A 20428-nucleotide genomic window follows, 5' to 3' on the forward strand; every position below is an offset into this window, starting at 1 on the left:
GTTCTTCTTCATGGTGGGCGTCAGTAGACAGCCCTGGGAGTACAGTGGAGTTAAGGGAGTGGGGGTGGAGCCTGGTAGATGACTAGGCAACAACACATCTCTCTGTTCTGACAGCTCACATGGATCTAGCAAAGCCAGCTATCAGTCAGTCAGAGGGTGACAGTATAGGTTTCCAGCACTCAGCTGCAGAAGTTTCCAGGATGCCCTTAAGGGGCTCATAGATTAGCCAGACACAGGAAATTAATAATTCGAGTGCCCGTTCACAGGGACAACAGAGTAGGTCACTTCATCAAGGCAGGAGACAAGGCATGAAGGATATCCCTCACCTGCTGGTCACATGATGACAATTTCTAAGGCACTCAGGCCCATGGACACATGTTCTTTGGCTTTTTATAAGTAATTAAACACAAAAGCAAAGAGCACAAAGTGTCTGGCTTAGTTGCCAAGATTCCAAACTCAGAATTCATGTGGAGGCCTTTATTTCCTGACACTCTTGATGTGGGAAGACAAGCACTCATTTGGGTTTCCACCCTACAAGGGTCTGTAGATGAGGCTAGCCCTCTGATTGCCTCAGTCTTTATTCTCTCTAGCAACTTCTCCTCAGAGGCCCTTATAATATCAACCATCATCCTAAGAGGAAGGAGAGATAGATCATATATCTGGAAAGCATGTCTAAAACTATAGAAGAGTGTGTCATCATATGAAACACAAGGTGATTCTCACATGACCATTGCAGACTAACAAGGACATTCATGCTGCTGGCACACAGCATACGTTTTCATTATGAAGTGGGACAGCCTAACAACTATAACAGGGATAAGGGGGATACACACATGCGTGGTGCTACAGACTGGTGGATAGGTCCATGCTGGCTATCAGTTCCCTGGGTGCTGTGCCTCTCATCTCCATCATGAATGGGGTCACAGGCTTGAATATGAACTCTGACTTCATCTCAATCATGTTATATGGCATGGAGCTACCAAAGACTGGCTTGTCATCCGCAAAGCCGGGTTTGGGGCATTGACCTCCCAAGATTTGGGATGGAATCCCATGAGGAAAAGTGTGGGTGGTTGATGATTAAGCCACGTTAACTGAGTGTGAACTTAAAGTGAATAGGGTGTGAGTCACTTGCCACATTGCTGTGACAAAATGCCCTTCAAAAGTACCTTAGAGAAGAAGGAGTTTATTTTGGCTCACAGCTGCTCACAGTTGAAGGATGCAGCCCATTGTGGTGGGGAGGACATGGCTGCAGGAACCTGAGGCAGCTGGTTGCATTCTATCTACATCTAGAAAGCAGAGATCAGTGCCATTCTGGGCTCACCTTCCCATTTTATTCAGCCAAGGACCCCCAACCATGGAATGGTGCTGCCCCAGCTAAGGTGGGTCTTCCTGAATTCATTTAACCTATAAAATCCCTCATAGCCACACCCAGAGATCTGTTTCCAAAGTGATTCTAAATTCTGACAAGTTGGCAATCAACACTAACTGTCCCAGGCAGGGAAAGGATGTTGAAGCCTGTAGATAGCATTGGGAACATTGTGACTTTTCTCAGAGTAAGAGAACAGGGCTAGGCAGGACAAGTACGCAATGGCCTCCTCGTCATCTGGCAGGTCGGGGATGGGAATATATATGCAGTGAGCACCTGCCATGCCTTTCTGCTGTTCCTGCCTTTAGCCCCGCCCTTGGTTCTTTTGGATTGACACCAAGTGTGTGAGCACTAATCCCCTGACACACTGGGGGTGACCCCAGCCTGGGGTGGCTCAGCTTCTTCTCTATTCAATTGGATTTTCATTCACAGTTGTCCCTTAGTGGCCGTGGACCTTCAACTGCCAAGCCCTGGCAGCACACAGACCTCAAAAACACAAACTAAGTTTGAATGACAAAATAAAGGTACTATCACAAGCACTGCGGCAGAAGTAGGGGAAAACACATCTGAAGGACAGCACTGAAGCATCCAACCAGGTGACAACTGGGTCTACCTGAAGAAACACTACCACTCTGTCACACTGATCGGCTGCCAAGGAGGCTCCCCTTAACTCACTTCTACCTGGGTCCCCTTCTGAACCGTAAAATTCCAGACAGTGTCAGCCTTAATTCACACGTAGGTGGAATGAGAACATCCTGCAAGAGGCAGAGTAAGGACTGAAGGCAGATGAGCATCCTTTTCCATCCTCACCCCAACCACCTTGTCCTCTGCTTGATGGAAGCCCCATCATTTCAGCCAGCAGAACCAAGCGACGTGTAAGCACTGATCTGGGGTGGTGAGACAGACACGGAGGGTCTGTGTCTGGTGACTTGAGTTTCAGTAAAGAAGGCTACCTGAGATGTGAGCATGGCCTGAGTAGACAGACGGAAGCTGTGGAGAGGGAGTGGGAAATGACCCTGTGTGCCCAGGACCCACAAGACAGACAGGCTGGAGATCTGGGAAGCGGGAAACAGGAATGAAGGCCTACAGTTGCAGCACAAAGGTCATTATCAGAAGGCCTTGAGCAACGAGACTCGTACTGCATCCTAGGTTAGTAGGTTGCACGGCCTTAGTGTGACTTAAACATTCAAGAGTGACCTTAAGGCATTTTAGATGCTTCTGTGTGGCATTTTCCAGGGAGATATGAAGAGGTATCTGTTGACCCCTGATAAGGCATTTTGACAGACCAAAGAAGTGATCCCATTCAAGTCCACATTTTCAAATAGGGCGTATATTGTAGTGACTCACAGAGCATGAAAACTGCATATCTGGGGCTCCCTGCAGGACTGGAGATCAACTTGGATGGTCAAAGCCTCTCCTCTGCCCAACAGCGGATACTGGTCTTACAGTTTTCAGGTTCATGGGCTTCTGTCCTTCCTCCAGAAGGGAATGTTTCCACTGGGAAGGGTTGTCTCTACAACAGGGGAGTATAAGCGTCCACACAGCCAGGTGGTTAGGTGGGCTGTCTCTGGGAGAGGAGGAAGCTGATCTTGTCTGTCACTTTTTGTTTAGGTCTCTTCGGTGTCCTTTGTGGGCTGGATGCGACACACATGCACAGGTAATGCCTTTCACATAGCTTTGGTTTTTATGAGAATGCGGCAGCTGTTGCTTCGGGTAAGACTTTACTAAGTTTAAGAGTTTGATAAGCTTAAGAGTTTCTGAGGCTGTCTCTGGAAAATGTGGCTTCAGTCACACGTAATGGTGAATGGTGTGGCAGGATTTCATGTTGCCTAGAGAAGGGAGGTGGGGAACCTTGCTTGGTAGAGAGGTGCAAGACAGAACCAGTGGGCACACCCTGAGAATGAAGAACTCTTAAGGGTAGAAGCATGGTGTTCATTAAGTATGGAATAATTGAATGAATGAAGGAGTGAGTGAATGAATGAATGAATGACTTCTACTTCAATGATATAGAGTACTGGGAGACTGGTTAGATAAGACTTAAAACAAATGTCTCTAAAATGAACATGAAAATAATTTTCACATGTTCAGTGTTAATATTTTATGATATGTGAGTGGCTGGACAGATGACTCCGTGGCTTAGAGTACTTGGTGCTCTTGAAGTGGACCAGGGTTTGTTCTCAGCACCCACATAGGCTCACAGCCAGTCTTAAACTAAGTTCCAGGGGATACTGACTCATTTATTTTTCTGGCTCTGTAGGCACCAGACGTCTATGCAGTGCACATATACAACACGGAGACAAAACAAGCCTGCACTGAAAACACATGCAGAGCAATAGATGTAGATTCGGGCCGGATGTTAAGAAAGTGTGGGCAGGGCCGGCCTTGTTTTACTGTCCTTTCGGGAGGCAGCTCTCTTCCTGCTCCAGTGCCCCTGGTCACTATTTCTCCGTGTTTGGATGTGTACAGCTTAGACTTCTGGCAGCTGTCAATACTTAGAGTGGTGTCTCAGCCAATTTTTGAGGAGATGGGGAAACCGAAACTCAGACAAGTTGTGGTCACTCAGAGCCAGTGGTCACTCAGCGAGAGTCGAGGTTTGAACCCAGCTATAGGGACTCCAATCTCTTGTGTTTGCAGACACCCCTAGGTGTCTCTGCTGTGTGTTCACCTTTGAATGAACAGAGACAGAAACCCTGGCCACAAATGAAAGCTCCCCTGGGGAGGGACCCGGCTGCCATCAGTCCAGGAGCCGCTAGACAGAGACTTTTGTACTTACATTTGGACGGGCTAGGAGGAAATCAGACTGAGGCATCGGGTCTTCTATCGCGGTGGCCACATTTCAGACACTCGGTTGTCATGGGCGGGCGGCTGCCAGATGCAATGGTGCACTTACAGGCAACTTATAACACCATCCAAAAGTTCAGGGGGACAGTGGGACGGAGCAACTGCGGGACTGGACACCCGAGAGGACTTCTTCCTATACACATGCGTGTGTGCGTTTACCTCAGAGCGGTCCCTCAGGCACTGTCCACCTGTTTATTATTACAAGGGTTCCCGTGATCCTGTAACTCATAGATTGGGCCAAACTGGCTGGCCGTGAGCTTCAGAAATCTGTCTGTCTTTCAAGCAATGGGACCATAAACACATACCACCACACCCCGCTTTTTCTCATGGCTTCTGGGAATCCAGCTCTAGTCCATGTGATTACGAGAGCGGAGGTGTCTCAGTTGTTTCTGGGGTCTCATTCACTCAGCTTTCCTCCCAGACATCACAGCTACCCTGTTTATACACAGATGGTGAACGGAGGGGCCCTTTGGATGATCATGAAACTCTAGGTACTAGCTTTTCTTTATTTGTTTGTTTATTTATTTGGAATCGTGGTCTCTTGATGCTGTCCTGAAGCTAGGTAGGTAAACCAGGCTGGCTTTGAACTCATGGAGATCCCCTTGCCTCTGCCTCCTGTGTGTTGGAATTAAAGGTGTGCACCACTCCCGACCCCATCATGAGATCCGCTTTTCTGTTAGTTGTGTGGCCTCCAAGCTTTTCCAATATCAAACCAGAGTAGACAGTGCCGATCACACGGGGTACTTTCATTATACATGGTTGCTTCAATGCTGCCGGACATTCCTGCACTGACCTTTGCTTGGCAAAGTGTAAGAAACCAACTGTTGTAGAACTGTCTGGGATCTTTGTGATTTCATTTCATAGCTCCCAGGTCTTTTTATGAAGGTCTCTTACTTGAGGTCTTGTGATTAAGTTACATGTTTTTCTGTTTTGGCAAGTGCAACAGGTCCTGTTTCCTTCTTCTCCTTGGCTGCTGGGAAGCTCAGTGCTATATTTTTATTCAACTTGGACAGTTGCGGAAGACAGACCTTCTAACGTCCTGTCCATGTCTATGAGCTAAATTTTCTCTGTGTAAATTTACTGCCTGCCTCCTTTCTCTTCAAGTTTCAAACTATCCTTTATCACACAATTTATCATAGTCTCCCTTCCCCCCTCTTTTTTCTCTATCTCCCTCCCTCTAACACACCTTGTCTTTTTCTATACGGGAGGGAGCACACAGGAATAAAGCAAAAGTTTTAAGTGCAGCACAGCTGATGTCTCAACTTTACCTCATGGTCTGGGATGTACCATAAAATTCAGAACATACTTTAGAATCACATGGCCTCTGCCCCCAGGGTTAGTCTTGACACGTGCGCAATTCTCAGTAGGAAAGAGAAGATGGAGGGCTTGTCCAGGCAGAGTCAGGCTTTAAGCTGGGATGGCCCCACCTGTCCCTCTCTTGATGGTAACCGAGAACACCTAAGCTGAGTCACTTGAACCTTTGGCCTCTATCTCTGCAGGGAGTGGCTTTCCCAGAACACAGATGTCCCACTGGGCTGACCTCATGGTCAGAACCTGGTGTCATCTGTGCCACTGCTTTCCCCATCTCAGAGCTGACTCACTCCGTGTGAATTACCCCACCTCTGAGAAGAGTTGCTGTCAGGCCTTGGTCAGCAGCGTGGGGCTGGCTGCAGGGTGTATCCTGGCGCGCGTAGAGCCAGGCGGCCCTGGACTTCTGGTAAGGAGCTACTCCCTGTCAAATGGAGATGCTGAGTTGTAGAGTTGTGCCTGGATATGCTTCCATCCTGACTCCCATTAGCACTTGATTTGATTTTTACCTGACGCCTCACCTATTACAATGAGACATAAAAAGGGAATTTGCAGCTGCCTGCTTATCAGAAAAAGATCAACTGCTTCTGTAATTAATATGGAAGATAACAATTTAAAATAATGAAACACCCATAACATGCTTAGGGGAAGCAGCTTGTTGCTATAATTAGAACGAGAATCAAATTGTTCTGATGGCAAACACATCATTTATTGAACTGAAGCTTCTCTGTGAGCAGAAGTACATAACGTAGTAGTAAAATAGTGAGAAGCTGACAAGTCATTCCATCCTGGGCCTGAGTGGGGCTGGGCATAACTGGACACCCCAGTGCCACAGTGTAAGTGTCACTAAAGGAGGATTGCACACTTTGGTGACTGACCCTGAGCCCCTTGAAGCTGTTCTTGAGGACATGTCTGTTCAGACATCCCTGACAATGTGAAATAGAATAGGACTACTTCAACATACACATACACATTCACATGTACGTTGTATGATATCACATAGAACACTCTAGAATGTTCCACAGGGAACTGCTTTTTCTTACGTAGACAAATGTGTCTGACAGGTGAGAGGAAGCACTTCTAAATATTATGATTATCTGTTATTTTATGATTAGGAAGTCCCTTTCTTTTCCCATGACTCTCCCATTATGGGACGGTTTGAGTCCAAGTCTCCTTTGTGGCCTTGCCTAACTTAGCATGTCACTCTCATCTTTCACCATTGTCTTGTACCAAGTTCCCTGGACTCAGCCTTGTGGACAGTCCATGGACTGTGTTTAAGAACCTCCGCCCCTGCTGATCTCATGGCCAATCATGTCCTGCCCTTATTCCTTGTTTGGGAGGCTCCTAAGTTTCCATTAATGCTTAAGGCAAATGTCACCTCCTCTTAGCAGCTTTCTCTAGACCATGTTCTACTCGAAAAGCAAAATCAGCTTTCTTTTTCTCTAAGACATCATGACATCCCAGAAATACATATCAGAACCTCACGCTGTGTTTTGTATTCACTTTGTTCACATATCTACCCTCAGTGTGTGTGTGTGTGTCTGGCACACAGTAGGTATAAATGTTTACCAAAATGGTGTTAGATTAATTTGGGTGAACAAGGACACATTTTGGGTTCATTAGACATGTTAAGATATTTTTAAAGTTTTGTGGTTTGAGTAAAATTTGAAATGTCTTTTGCCAAGTGTGTTTTTCCCTATTTTGTAAAGCCCATATGTCAATTAAGCAGTAGAAGCCATATGGTTCTGATTTCTTCACTCGTAGTTCAGTTTTCATTTGCTAGGCTATCTGATGTTCAAGATGCTGCCTGAACTGTGTGTTAATCCCTTTTTGGAATATGTTTTCCTTTGAACCAAGGAGCTCAACTTTCCCAAAAATAGAAAGCTCACTCTCCACAGCACGGAGGATATTTTCAGTCCTCAACGTGTGAGGTTTGGGAGACAGAGTTTCAGATGAAAACATTCTCTCCGCCTTTTCCTGCAGAGGAAGAAGAGGTGGTCGTCCTTGGATGGGCTGTCCTGGTCAAGATGGGTGAGAGCAGGTGGGGATTCAAGTGAGGTCTAAAAGTCGCCCATGGGTGCCAGGGAGAGTGAGAAGATGAATCAGGCAATCAAGGGTCTCAGAAGTGAATAAACGACCTCCAGAGAGGGTGATGTCATCACACCAGGTCTAAAATTAGCAGCATGAATCTCATTCAGATTGCTCTTGAATTTGTGCCTTGACATCTGAACTCCCCTCACACACTCTTGTCTCAGTGTGGTACCCCCCCCCCATTCAACAGCAGGGCTAATAATGCCCTGCATGCCGATTTTCATGGAGAACTAAAGAAGAGCTGTTTGCACAAGGCTTGCCAGACTTAACTCTCCATCTAGTGATATTGTGAGCTCATCTTTTGCTAACAGGGTTTCCCAATCGATGTTCCCTTATTTGATGAAGTACTTACGCAAATATATGTTCAAGGAACTGTGTCACTGTTGGGCTACCATGCCTCGCTATACAGGGACTCCTTACTATAGAAAGACACTGGATGTCTTCTTTAATATTCATGTGAAGGCCACCTACCAAAAGTGTCCCTTCTCGACTTTGGGTAGCATCCATGGAATCCACTTTTGACATATGACTCCTTAAACACTTCAAGAAACCGTTGTTGCTGTGGCTGAGATGATGTCTGATGCTTAGGCTGGCAGAGACTGTGCTCGTACCTCAACAAGACACTTACCAAGCCATGGCTGAACTGTCTGGAGCAATGGTGTCCTTACCTGAACAGCAGGAAGTGAGTGGTTTCCCAGATGTGGAGCGGTGTTTTCTGATCATCTGTGTGTTTCATCTCAACATCTGTGGCGTGCCAACATCAGAGTGAGAGATAGTGTTTGTCCTGACAACACGGCTTACGCACTCTGTCACCACTGGGAGATTCCTCATACATTGGCCGGCCAGAAGAGTGTGGTGTCTCAGAGTCAGTCAGTCTGTGCTCAGAGTCTCTACCTTAGGAAATGAGGTTTCAGGAAGTGACGTACTCTTCAAGGACATCACTGTTCACAAAAAGCTTAACCAGTTCCAGAAGGAGCCAGAACCTTCTAGAAATAAATAGCTATTTGTGGCTATTTGGTTTTGTATCACTGAAAAGAGAACAAATATGACATCGTACTTGTCAGGGAGGTAAAGATGTGTCAAAGGAGTTTGAGATGCAAAATCCTCTAAAGCCATATTTGAATAGAGTCCTAAAGGAACACAGGCAAGAAGCCCTTGATTCAATGGCAAGTTTTGAACTTGGGAAATTAAGTGAATACTCTGTAAAACTAGAAGGTATGCACTACCCATATAGTTGCTGCATAAATCAGAAATAATTCAACCCCATGTACTGTGACAGAGTTCACAGGCTGATAGGGAGACTGGCTGACTGGAACCCACACAGAGCCAAAGCCCCACACCAATAAATATGACATGAAGGAATGGTCAAGATGAAACTGTGTGCAACTTACCCTGGGAACACAGAGGAGGCAAGCATCATCTGTCTTTGAAAGCACGAATGTAGGGCTGAAGAGAAAGCTCAGTGGGTAAGGTGCCTGCTGTGTAAACATGAGGACCTGAGTTTGAGCCACAGTATCTGTACCAAACAAACAAACAAACCAGTATGTCCGTGTGTACCTATGATCCCAGGGCTAGGTTGGGTGACACAGGAACATCCCTGAGGTTTGATGGACAGCTAGTCCAGCCTTATCATTGAGCTCCCGTTTCAGTGAGAGATTCTGAAAGTAAGGTGGAGGCTGACTTGGGAAGGATGTTACCTACATCTTGGTCTCCGGCCTCCAGGAATGCATATGTGCATGAACCATGTACCTGCGCAGGCACACACACCAAACGCTGTGGATTGGGCATATAGCATGGCATAGGATGGACCTGCCATGTTCCTATGGCCCTGGGTTCACTCCCAGCACTGATCATAAGCACAAAAGGACATAAATAAATGGGATGGAACATGGTGCTTTTGTGGATGCAGATCATAGAATTGAAGCATCATGATAGTAAAAGGTGACTCATTTATTTTAAAAAAATCATTTTACCCTGGTCATAATAGCCTGGCCATTTTCTGATTAAAATTTCCTTGAGTAGACTTTAGAATGCCCACAGATCTAACTACCTTGGAGTGCAACTTGCCCTGAAAGCATCCAGGCTAGGAGTGTGAATAGGCCCCCAGCATTCCCAGCAGATACTGGGAACATTCACAATCAGAGCCACTGTGAAACCAAATCTCAAACTTGGCAATGCAGAGGAATTCATTTTTAGATTTTAAAAATAAAAATGTCCATCTTCAAGTCAACACATTTCCTTAGTTTGGCATCTCAAGCCATCCTCGGAGAGGGGAAAAAAGACATTTTCAGCTTACCTTTACAATTAGGAGGAAAAAACCAAACTTTCTGAAAATTTCCACATTACCAAGACCTTGTGTGACTCGTTTTGGAGACTTCATGTTGACTTGGACATCCGCAGACTCACAGAGCTGCCCGGCCTGGAGAAAGGTCAGTCTGCCGAGGACCAGTCCAAGAGTGAGGAAGATGAGGAAAAGGATGAAGGGGTGCTGAGTGTCTCATGGGACAGTGCCGGTACCCAAGCACAGACAAAGGGACTGGGAATCCAGTCCTTGACTGTTACCTTTTAACAGCCCCTGGTGAGAGGAAAGCCAGTGCAGCCCGCGCTTCTCACCAGGACAAGGGCGCGGCACTGGCATCTGATTCCCGTGGCCTTTATCTTGGCGTTTGTATGTCCCAGGCCCTGTGGAACATCTCCTCTTACATCACGAAACACTGAATGATAAGCATGAAGCATGGGGCGGGGGTGTCAGAAGTCCCATATCTCAGTGCCCACTGTCTGCAAAGCAACACGGAAAGGGTGGCTTTCCCCAGTATGCACGAGGAGGTGCGTGCATGACACGAGAGTACTTAACATGTAATCTGGTGAGCTGTGAAGATTCAAAGGAAAAGGCCCGCTCATGATGGCTTATCTACACACACACACACACACACACACACACACACACAAACTGTTGTGTAAAGTAGTTTGGTTGTACCCATTTTAAAGATGAAAACAACTGAGGCTCAAAGGCTTTCCTGGAAACACTTCAGCATTCAAAATAGAAGCAGGACCTGCTGACCTCCAAGGTCAGCTTTACCGCCAACTGATGCTGCATTATCTAGGAAGGATTTCCTGACCTGGTCTCTTCATCATTTTTTTTTTTGGTTTTTCGAGACAGGGTTTCTCTGTGGCTTTGGAGGCTGTCCTGGAACTCACTCTTGTAGACCAGGCTGGCCTCAAACTCACAGTGATCCACCTGCCTCTGCCTCCCGAGTGCTGGGATTATAGGCGTGTGTCACTGCTCTCCTGGCTCCTGACTTGGTCTCTTAGGCTGTTCACAGGATTTTAGGTTGAAGTCTCAGTCATTCAAACTGCAGCTCTGTCTCAAAGGCCTTTCATCTTGTTGTCACTGAACTAGCTAAATGTAAGCGGTACTGATGGCCATTTGCATGCATGGCAAGCTTTTTTTTTAACTTTCTTTTTATTTATTCGTTGTGTCTTTCACGTCATGCATCTCCATCCCATTCATTTCCCCATCCTTTGGTATCCACCCTTTCAATTTCACCTGCAAAATAAAATAAAATATAAAAGAAAAAATGAAAAAAGAAAAAAGAAGAGAAGGAAAAAAATCATTGACACAGGAGTCATGCAGTAATCCTTTATCCATATATGTTTACTTGCAAGTGCTCATTACAGAGAGTCATTGGTCTGGTTCAAAGCCTCTGGTTTCTGCTACACTGTCCATGTTGGGTCCTCACTGGAACTCCTTTTGGTTATCCTGCTGGTGCCCTGTGTCATGGAGATCCTGCAGCTTTGGGTCTGCAGGACCATAACCTTCATGTGCTGTACCAGATCACAGATGGGGTGGGCGTTGGGGAGGGTCAACTCATAACCCTGGGTCTGGGCCCTGGGTAGTTACAGGGTGGGTCAGTCTGCCTTCTAGCTCTCCCTTGTCCTCACCACCAGGGTGAGCTCTCCGGCATTGCCCCAACTAGTTCATCCCTGAATGGATGAGCAATGGGCGGGGCCAGTTTTCTGCTTCCACATCCTCAGGGTCGGCTCTCCCACACCTACACCTTCAGGGCCGGCTCTGCTGTGTTGCCTAGGCGGGGTATAGGGGCCGCTCTTCTGAGTGCTGCAGCTGATGAGGGTCAGGGACAGCTCTCCTGCCCTTAGGAGCTCAGGGCCAGCTCTCCCACCTGCTCCAGGCATTGATGGACCAGGGAGGTATCTCTCCCATGATCGTGCCTCCACACGACAAGTGAGTGAGGAGGACAGCTCTCTCACGCTCATCACTGCAGGGCTGGCTCACCCACAACTCAGCCAATGGGACTGGCTCTATTGTGCTGCCCAGGGGAGGTGCTGGGCCTGGAATAGCAAGCCTGTCTAACCACATGACCACCTTCCCCATGACGGTGACTAGTTAGTGGTGAAGGCAGAAGTATTATTCTGTTTGCCTCATTTCAAAAGTCTGGGGCCCTGGCTCGCTTTCTATCGTTATGACAAACATTGTAACCAAAAGCAACTTAGGGAAGAAAGGGTTTCTGTCATGTTGCAGCATGTAGTCCTCTATGGAGCGAAGTCAGGGCAAGAACGGAATCAGAGGCCATGGAGGAAAGCTGTTTACTGACTTGCTCTCCGTAGCTCACTCTGCCTGCGTTCTTATACATCCCAGGGACCCTAGCCCAGGGTTAGCATGACCCAGAGTTGACTGAGCACTCCCACGTTAATCATTAATCACTAATCAGGATAATGTCCCCACAGACCTGCTTGTTGGCCAATCTGATGGAGGCATTTTCTCAATTGAGCTTTTCTCTTCCTTGATGAATTCAGCTTGTACCAATTTAACAAAAAGTCACCAACATACTCAGGTTCTTAAAACTACTGCCTCAGTAGAGTGGTATAAGCTTCTTAGCTATGGACTCAGAAATCCTCTTCACCCTGCTCTCTGAAGAAGAGGAAGAGGGCTCTGGAAACAGCACTGACAACATGAGGTCGGATATGCCTCCCAAATAGTGTAGCCTTCGGTGGCCCCTGCCCAGGAAGCTGGGTTTGGTATAAAGAGACCCAGGCCTTTGTCTCCCATCTTGCCAGACTTTGGGTCTAATTACTGTTGGCATTGCTCATCCCACTCTGAACTCTCTGGGAACAGGGAGCTTGTCTCTGAGAAAATATGAACTAACCGAGTACAGGCTGATTTCAAAAGCTCTTGAAGATAAACATTCATGAAATGCAATTGGAACATGGAACAAGAGGTTGCAAGAGAAATTGTCATCACACAGAGTTCTGCTGGAGTGGGGGGACAGGCAGAAATGACCTTATCCTGTTTTGAGTTCTGTGCTATCGATTCCCAGATTAGCTGGGAGGAGCCTTTGTGCTTAAAAACCTACTCCATTGTTCAAAATATTTGAATTGTAGAAAATTAGAAAAAGTGGAATGAGGATGAAGCTGAATAATTCCACATCAGAGAAAACATTTTTTCCTTTATTTTCTTCTAAGCTTTTGTTCTATAAGCTTAAAAAAAGAAGAGATTAATATATGTATATATATGTATATGTATTCATATTTACTGGCACCCTGAATTTTGTTAGTAGAGGATGAAACTGGAAAAAGGAGTCTCTATTAATATATTAAAATAATTATACACCATAATCAGATAGAATTTATTTAAATAATGGAAAACTTAGTCAATATTGGGAAATCTGTGCAAATAATGACTATGTTTATAATCTATGATGTCAAAATCTTATCTCAGTGGGTCATGGAAGGCATTTGAAATAGTGACTTAAGTTTTAAAGAAAAATAAACTGTAGAAAACTATAGTAGACATTTTCTTTGCCATAACTATCAGATATCAGAAAACACCATTACCATGTATTAACCAGGGACATCACTAGTGTTCACTGGTGACATAATCACTTAATGTTGGAACACTAGTCTAGTTGTGGTGGGTAAAGTAATAGATATTAAAATAACAAGGCAAGAAATTAACTACATTCTATTTAAAAGTATCTTGGTGCTACATCCATGCTCACATAGGAGGTCTTGGTTAAACTCAGTGGGTCATAAAACAGAAAGAGAAACAATGTCAAAGGTTGTGACAGTTGAGAAAGGACTTGCTGAGCGGGTGGGTGGGAACAGTAGGGCTGAAGTGGGAGGAGGGGTAAGAGAAGATGGGGACCATGACCACAATGTACCTGCATGTATGGAATTGTTAACGAATAAATCAATATGAGAAGTTTCCTAGTAAGGAAAAATGAAGTTGCAAAAGTTGGAGCAAATGCATGGAACCAGAGAGTATGTTAAATGAAATAAACCAGATTCAGAAATAGCAATTCTGCATGTTTTACATGTTTTACTGAGCTCAGTTTTACATATGTGTGTAACCATATATATGTACATACATATTTACGTGTATATAGGTCATGAAAGTATAAAAAAGACTGTGAGAGGGTATGAAATGGTCTAAAGGGAGAGGGGATGAGAGACCAGTGGAAAATATATTATGAGAGGAAAGGAAGCATGAGAACATAATTATACATGTATAAAAATGTCACAATAAACCAAGGGTTTTTTGTTATGCTCAACAATATATTAAATAATCAAAATTAATGATAAAAAAGCCAACACCATCAATTATGTCATCTGTACTAATGATGATGTTACAGAATCAGTGGGGCAACTATGTAGTTAAAACCATCATCAAGACAGATATCCTGAACCACAATGGCACTGGATTTGTTCTTATTGATAGATCATTGATCAATTAGGAAAGATAGCACAGTATTCCCCAATGGCCATGATACTGATCATGTCCAGAGTGCTAAATCTAACTAGAAATATGCTCACTCTTCTTGAAGGAATGCATAGAAGTTTTCTGAAGAAAATAAAAATAATTTCAAAAGAATCGGGAAAGCACTGATTATAAGAACAGTAACTACCAACTTTCCCAAAACAATCTATTATCTTAATGGAATTCATTCAAATCTGAATGTAGGAATTTTTGTTTGTTTTTGTTGTTGTTGTTTGCTTGTCTTTTGGTCCAAAGACTTCAATACATTAGTGTTATGTTTGTTGAATGTGTGAAGATTCTAAAGCAGTTTTTGAATACTCAAAGAAGAGCAAATTTAATTGAGGACAAATTTGAATCAGAAATGTATATGTCTAAACACATGTTATCCACCTCACAAAGCATCCAAAAGCATGCTCACCATCAATGATAAAGGGATTCAACACGACTGGAAATGTAACAAATGTCTGGGAGGAAGAGGGAATCTTTCATCTGCACTCTGAGCCAAGGATACACATTTTAATTGTCCTCACACATGTGGATGTGTCTTTTTAAAACATATTCAGTGCTATGAAATAACAATCTTAATAAGTTAGTAAATGGTTTGTTGGAAGTATGAGTGACAGATCAGTTTTGAGGCATTATCCACTGATCCCTCAGTTCCCTGGTACTTGTTGGAGAGCATGCAGATCTGACCAACTGCCTCTTCTTTATTCTTAATGTGGTGCACTCAATCATGTGGGCCAGCATACTGTCACTTGCCTACAGAGCCCCTAAGCCTACCACCTGTCATGGTGATCAAGTCTGACTATGCATCCTGGTACCTGCCACTTCCTAACTTTGAAATCTTGGTTCAGGCCTGGTATTTCTAGCTGTTAACTTAGTAAAAGGTTGACCTGAAGATATCAACATCTAAAACTTAAAATATAAAGAAGAATTATATCTCAGGAAAAGGTACCCCTGACCTACATAAACTGCAAAAAGGAGACGTAAAGAGTGCTTTGGAATGTATGTTGAGAATAATAACACTGGGAAAGCTGTGTCATTACAGAGAGAAGTAAAGTGCTTGTAGGGAGAGATCTACATACCTGTAGCGCAGACCATGTCCACCTGGGTGTGTTCACGGTGTAAAAGAGCTAGGGGGAGGAGACTCTTTTACTTTTGGGTTCAGATTGCGGCCTGGAGAGCAGTGTGTGGACCTTTGATTGTTTCTTTTCTTGGATTCTTATGTAAGTGATTTCTCCCTCAATAAAATATCTTAGGACATCCATATAGTATTTCCGCATTAGGTGTTATTTTTGTATGCATGGCCAGAGTACTACAGGAGTCCCACCATGGGGCCTCTCATAGTAGGATTTTATAGCAGAGCAGACACACACACACACACACACACACACACACCACATCACACAAGCATACACATGCAGAGGGGCACACAAACAGACACACACACCACACCCACACAAACATACACACAGATGCACACACAGACACACATACACACAGAGACATGCTCATACACACACGCACACAGAGACACACAGACCCACACACACACAGAGACACACACACACACGCACACGGAGACACACAGACCCACACACACACAGGTCTTTATTCATCATCATGATCTTCTCTAGGATAGTATCCATTGCCTGAACCTGTCATTAGAATAGGCATACAGTCTGGGCTCAATATGTGCTGAATGAACAGAGCAGTGTGATGTCACCATCACAGCATCTGGTTATCTAGTACCAACTCATTGCCAGACTGCATGACAGGACCTTCCCACAGATCATTCCATTTGTTCTGAGTTGCCTTTGTGCAGCGGCAGACTGAGATTTAGAAAGGCCGTGCGGCTTATTAGACATGAAATAGCTGCTGAGTTTGAGAGCCAACACTTTATCTTAATGGAGTCTGGGTGTGTTTTGCCCCCTCAGCATCGGTTTCAACCTTGTGGACGTCAGATGCATCTAAATTATTAGTAAGCGTTGGCTTACTTTCCTTTTCATTTCTGTGGCTCTCAAGAAACCTGTTTCTTTAAAAAGAAATACCCCCCTAAAAGATGAATCCCTTGAACACAGCAGCCAATGCCATGTTTTTAGTAAATATAATATTTATAAGACTCTGCAATTAATTTACATTTTTTTTTACATCAGAAGCTGCCCTGATGATCTTATTCTTTGGGGATAACAATCTTCTCCTTTGCGACGTTTCCCAACACTAAAGGCAATTATTGTTGCTTCTAGCTGTAATAAAAAAATAACCAAAACAGATAGACGTGTCTTGGTGGAAATTGAGCTGCAACTCCCACTGTGGAAATAATCAGAAAATTAAAAGCCCCACAATCTTGCAAATAACATCACAACTTAATATTATTGGAACATAACATTATTATCTCTTTTTATAGGGAAAGCAAACATAAATATATTTTCAAATGACACCATGATATTAGTTCTGTTTTATTGGATGGAGTGGGAGTAGTGGGGGGGCATAAGTTTTAGGGTTGAGCAAATGAAACAATGGAAATTTATGAGACATGATCAACAGTGGAAGGGTGGGCACTGCAAATGTCAATGTTAAGCTGATTCTTCAGAAGAGTGTAGAGTGGTCCCACCCGACCCTGCTGTATGGTTTTTCTGAGGTGGCTTCATTTACAATTCCCCGTGGTGGCAGCCAGACACAGGGTATGCCATCCATTAGTCGTTGAATGGGGTTAAATAAATGTTCCATTAATACTGAGAGAACTGAAAGGCAGTCCTTCCCATTTCAATATTAGGATCTCTTTGCCTACCTCCCTCTGTCTTTCGTTCTTCTTAGCTTTCTGCCTGCTTGCCTTCCTCTATGCTATTTCCTTTGTGAGGTGTAAGACGTGCTGTGAACGATGGAGAAAGCCATCATTTGAACTCAGTCAGTTAAGCGAGTACCCAGCAAAGATGCATTTTTGTGGAAGCCCTACTCGAAATAGCAGACTCATCTTAATGCCTGTTTTCTATCAGGAGCGCCTGACTTTGTCCACATCTTGGGCAAGGAGGCAAGGATAGGGGAACAATCCAAGGCTGACTCAGAGGTATGGCACAGGGTTGGTAGTCTTGAATAGATGCAGATGAGTTGGGGGTCTATGACTGTTAACAGGTTGTAGGAGTCTTGCCTGGGAGGATGGTGATGAGGACCACCTCACACAATCTACATGTACATCTAGACTCTGCATCTGTGTGGCCAGCAGAAGTCATGGTGTGAGGCTGTGATGACTTCTGTTTCCTTACCTAATAAAGAGTGGACCTTCTTCACAGGTCCTGGCACTCCTATGCCATTGGACATGTTCTTTGGTCATATGGGAGGGCACTGGGGACAAGTCGGAGTGCGTGGCTGCTCAGCTTTTGTTGCACAAGGCTCTGCTTCCCAAGGGATTCAGAATCGAACCCACGATGCAACTCTCTCTGGAGAGCTACCTGGGGTACTATTTTGGATTAGAATAGCACTCACAGGATAAGTAGAACTGGAAGAATGCACAATGGAATTGGGGTTTGAATCCTATATTTGAAACTTATCATCTCCAAGATGCCATGAAATTATCTTTACTTTTTCTTCTTGGTCTCTGCAGAATGGGAATGAATTTTGGGTCAGGCCACATCATAGCTAGTACCCAGTGTGTGTTTTCAGGAACAGACTGGGGTTGGCTAGCCTTAAGCAACCAGGGGTCCCTGTTCTCCAGATTTGGGTGAGAGCTCCATTTAATCAAGTGGTACTCCCTTCCATTCACCTCTAACCTCTTTTGATTACTTCTTTCTCACCAAATATTTCTGGATTCTTTGAGGAAAATTCATCTATCACCTTTTTCTCAATAGAAGAGCAGATATGATGTGATCAGTTTATAGTAAGGTCAAAGACTCCACTAGCATCTTGATTTCCAGAGTTCCCTAACTCTGAGGCAATGACAGAAAATATTTAGGAAGCACAGGCTACAGCTAGGGACAGAGCTCAGTTGGGGAATATCCAGGCAGAATAGAGTCAGGCAGGAAATCCAAATAAAAACACAGGGAAAAAGAAGGCAGAGTCTAGGAGATGCCAGCAGCCACCAGAGATGTAAGATGTGAGGTAATAAGACACGGCTTTGTGGTGATATATACATTAATAGAAATGGGTTGATTTAAGTCATAAGAGCTTGTTAGTAAAAGCCTGAGCCACTGGCCAAATATTTACAACTAATAAAAGCTTCTGAGTGGTTATTCAGGAACTTGCAGTTGGGAGAGAAAATTCCAGATACAATCCCCAGGTCCCAATGAGAGAGCTGACCTCAAAATACAAGGTGGATAATTCCACAGGAACAACACCAGAAGTTGACCTCTGACCTGTGTGTACACACAAACACACAGTATGCAGACTAATTCTCGAGGACCAGCAATGACTCAACCTCAGGGCTTCCTTTGTGCTTTCTGACTTGCTCTTTGTCCAGCCCTGGAATGAATAAACTGGAAATGGAAGTTATACTTTGCTTTGTTTAAAGAGCCTTTGATGCACAGATGAGAAATATATATATTTTTCACATTGAATGGTTTGAAAGTGATTTAGATCAGATACTCTGGAGTGAAAAGGAGCTGCTTCTCATTTGTCCAGAGTAACTGATATTTAAATTGGAAGTTAAGGATGGGCTCAACTTTGACTCTCTCAATCAAGGCATCTTTCTTCCATTTAATTCAATCCATTGCATCTCAAATAAATTCATACTTGTCAATCACCAACTGCATATGTAGTTCCATGCAAAGCCCCAGGTGCTCAGAGATAAATACCATTTGACAAGCATCCATATTTTCCAAATAGGCTGTGATGATACCCACTTCTGTCTTCCCTGTTGCTTCCTACCTCAACCCCATCATAGTAGGCCTATGGCTACTGATATCCTAATGGCTCCTTTGCATTGGATGGTGTTGTCCATATTCTACCCAATGGTTGGAGTCAAAGCTTCAACCCTGCGACATAAACAACTTAGGAAGAGTGATTTTTGAGCTCATAGCTTAAGAATGTTCCATCCATGGGTGTTTGAGTGCCATGTTCTTAGGCAAAATATCCTGTAAGTGGGGCATTTGTTGTGGACAGGAAATGGAGAGAGAATTGCAGGAAGTGGCCAAGACATGCCCCCCTACTTCCTCATTTCTCCCAAATACATTGTCTTTCCTAATGTCTGTAGATACTCTCAAAGTATAACTCAACTGTGGGCTGAGTCCCCACCACATTACCCTTGTGGAAGGACTCATTCAAACTGTGACACCAACAAACTCAAGCGTCTTTTCAAGCATCTTTGAGATCATAGTGTTCTTTTTTTTAAAGTCTTCCATGACTTCTACAGCATTTGAAATGACATCCAAAACTATTTATTTCTTTGTTTGCTTGAGATAAGGTCAGTGGTGTAGCCTAGATTGACATTGAATTCTTGATCTTCCTACTTCTGCCTCCTTAGAAGTTAGGATGACAAGTGTGTTCTGTGGTACCCAGAATGACATTGAACCCACTCCTTTCTGGTTTGCAGCTGCCCTGCTCATCTGCAATCTGCAGTCTCTCTTTAAAGTTCCTTTGGGCCATAGTCCCACTTGTCCACTGGCAATGGCTGCAAGTTCTCTTCTCAGGGTCCATTTAATGCTTATCTTCCAGGGATGTCCCTACTGCTGGAGAGACCTGTGGTCTCTGTGTGGCTTCTTCTTCTCATACTATTTGAACTGTCTTCACAGATAAAATTTCTCTATGCTCCAACTCCAGAGACATCTCCCTTCCTGAGAGCTCTTCCTTATACATTCATTCAGAAGCTTTGTTCTCCATCAACATCACCCTTTCTCACTGAAATAAAGATCACCAGAGAGGATGCTTTGTCTGGATTCACAAAGCCATATCCACTTAAAAAGGACTTCAGATGCAGCCAGGGGGCAGGGGAAACTCTGTCAATGCCAAATGAGAAGTATCTCTGATGCTAATGAATGGCAGCTGGTAAGGGGAACCTGGAAACAGCATATTTTAATGTCCAGAAAGGTTGCTTGGGGTGTATACTCAGCTTGGCT

This window comes from Mesocricetus auratus, unplaced genomic scaffold (assembly GCF_017639785.1).
Source record: "Mesocricetus auratus isolate SY011 unplaced genomic scaffold, BCM_Maur_2.0 Super-Scaffold_15014, whole genome shotgun sequence".
Lineage (NCBI taxonomy): Eukaryota > Metazoa > Chordata > Mammalia > Rodentia > Cricetidae > Mesocricetus > Mesocricetus auratus.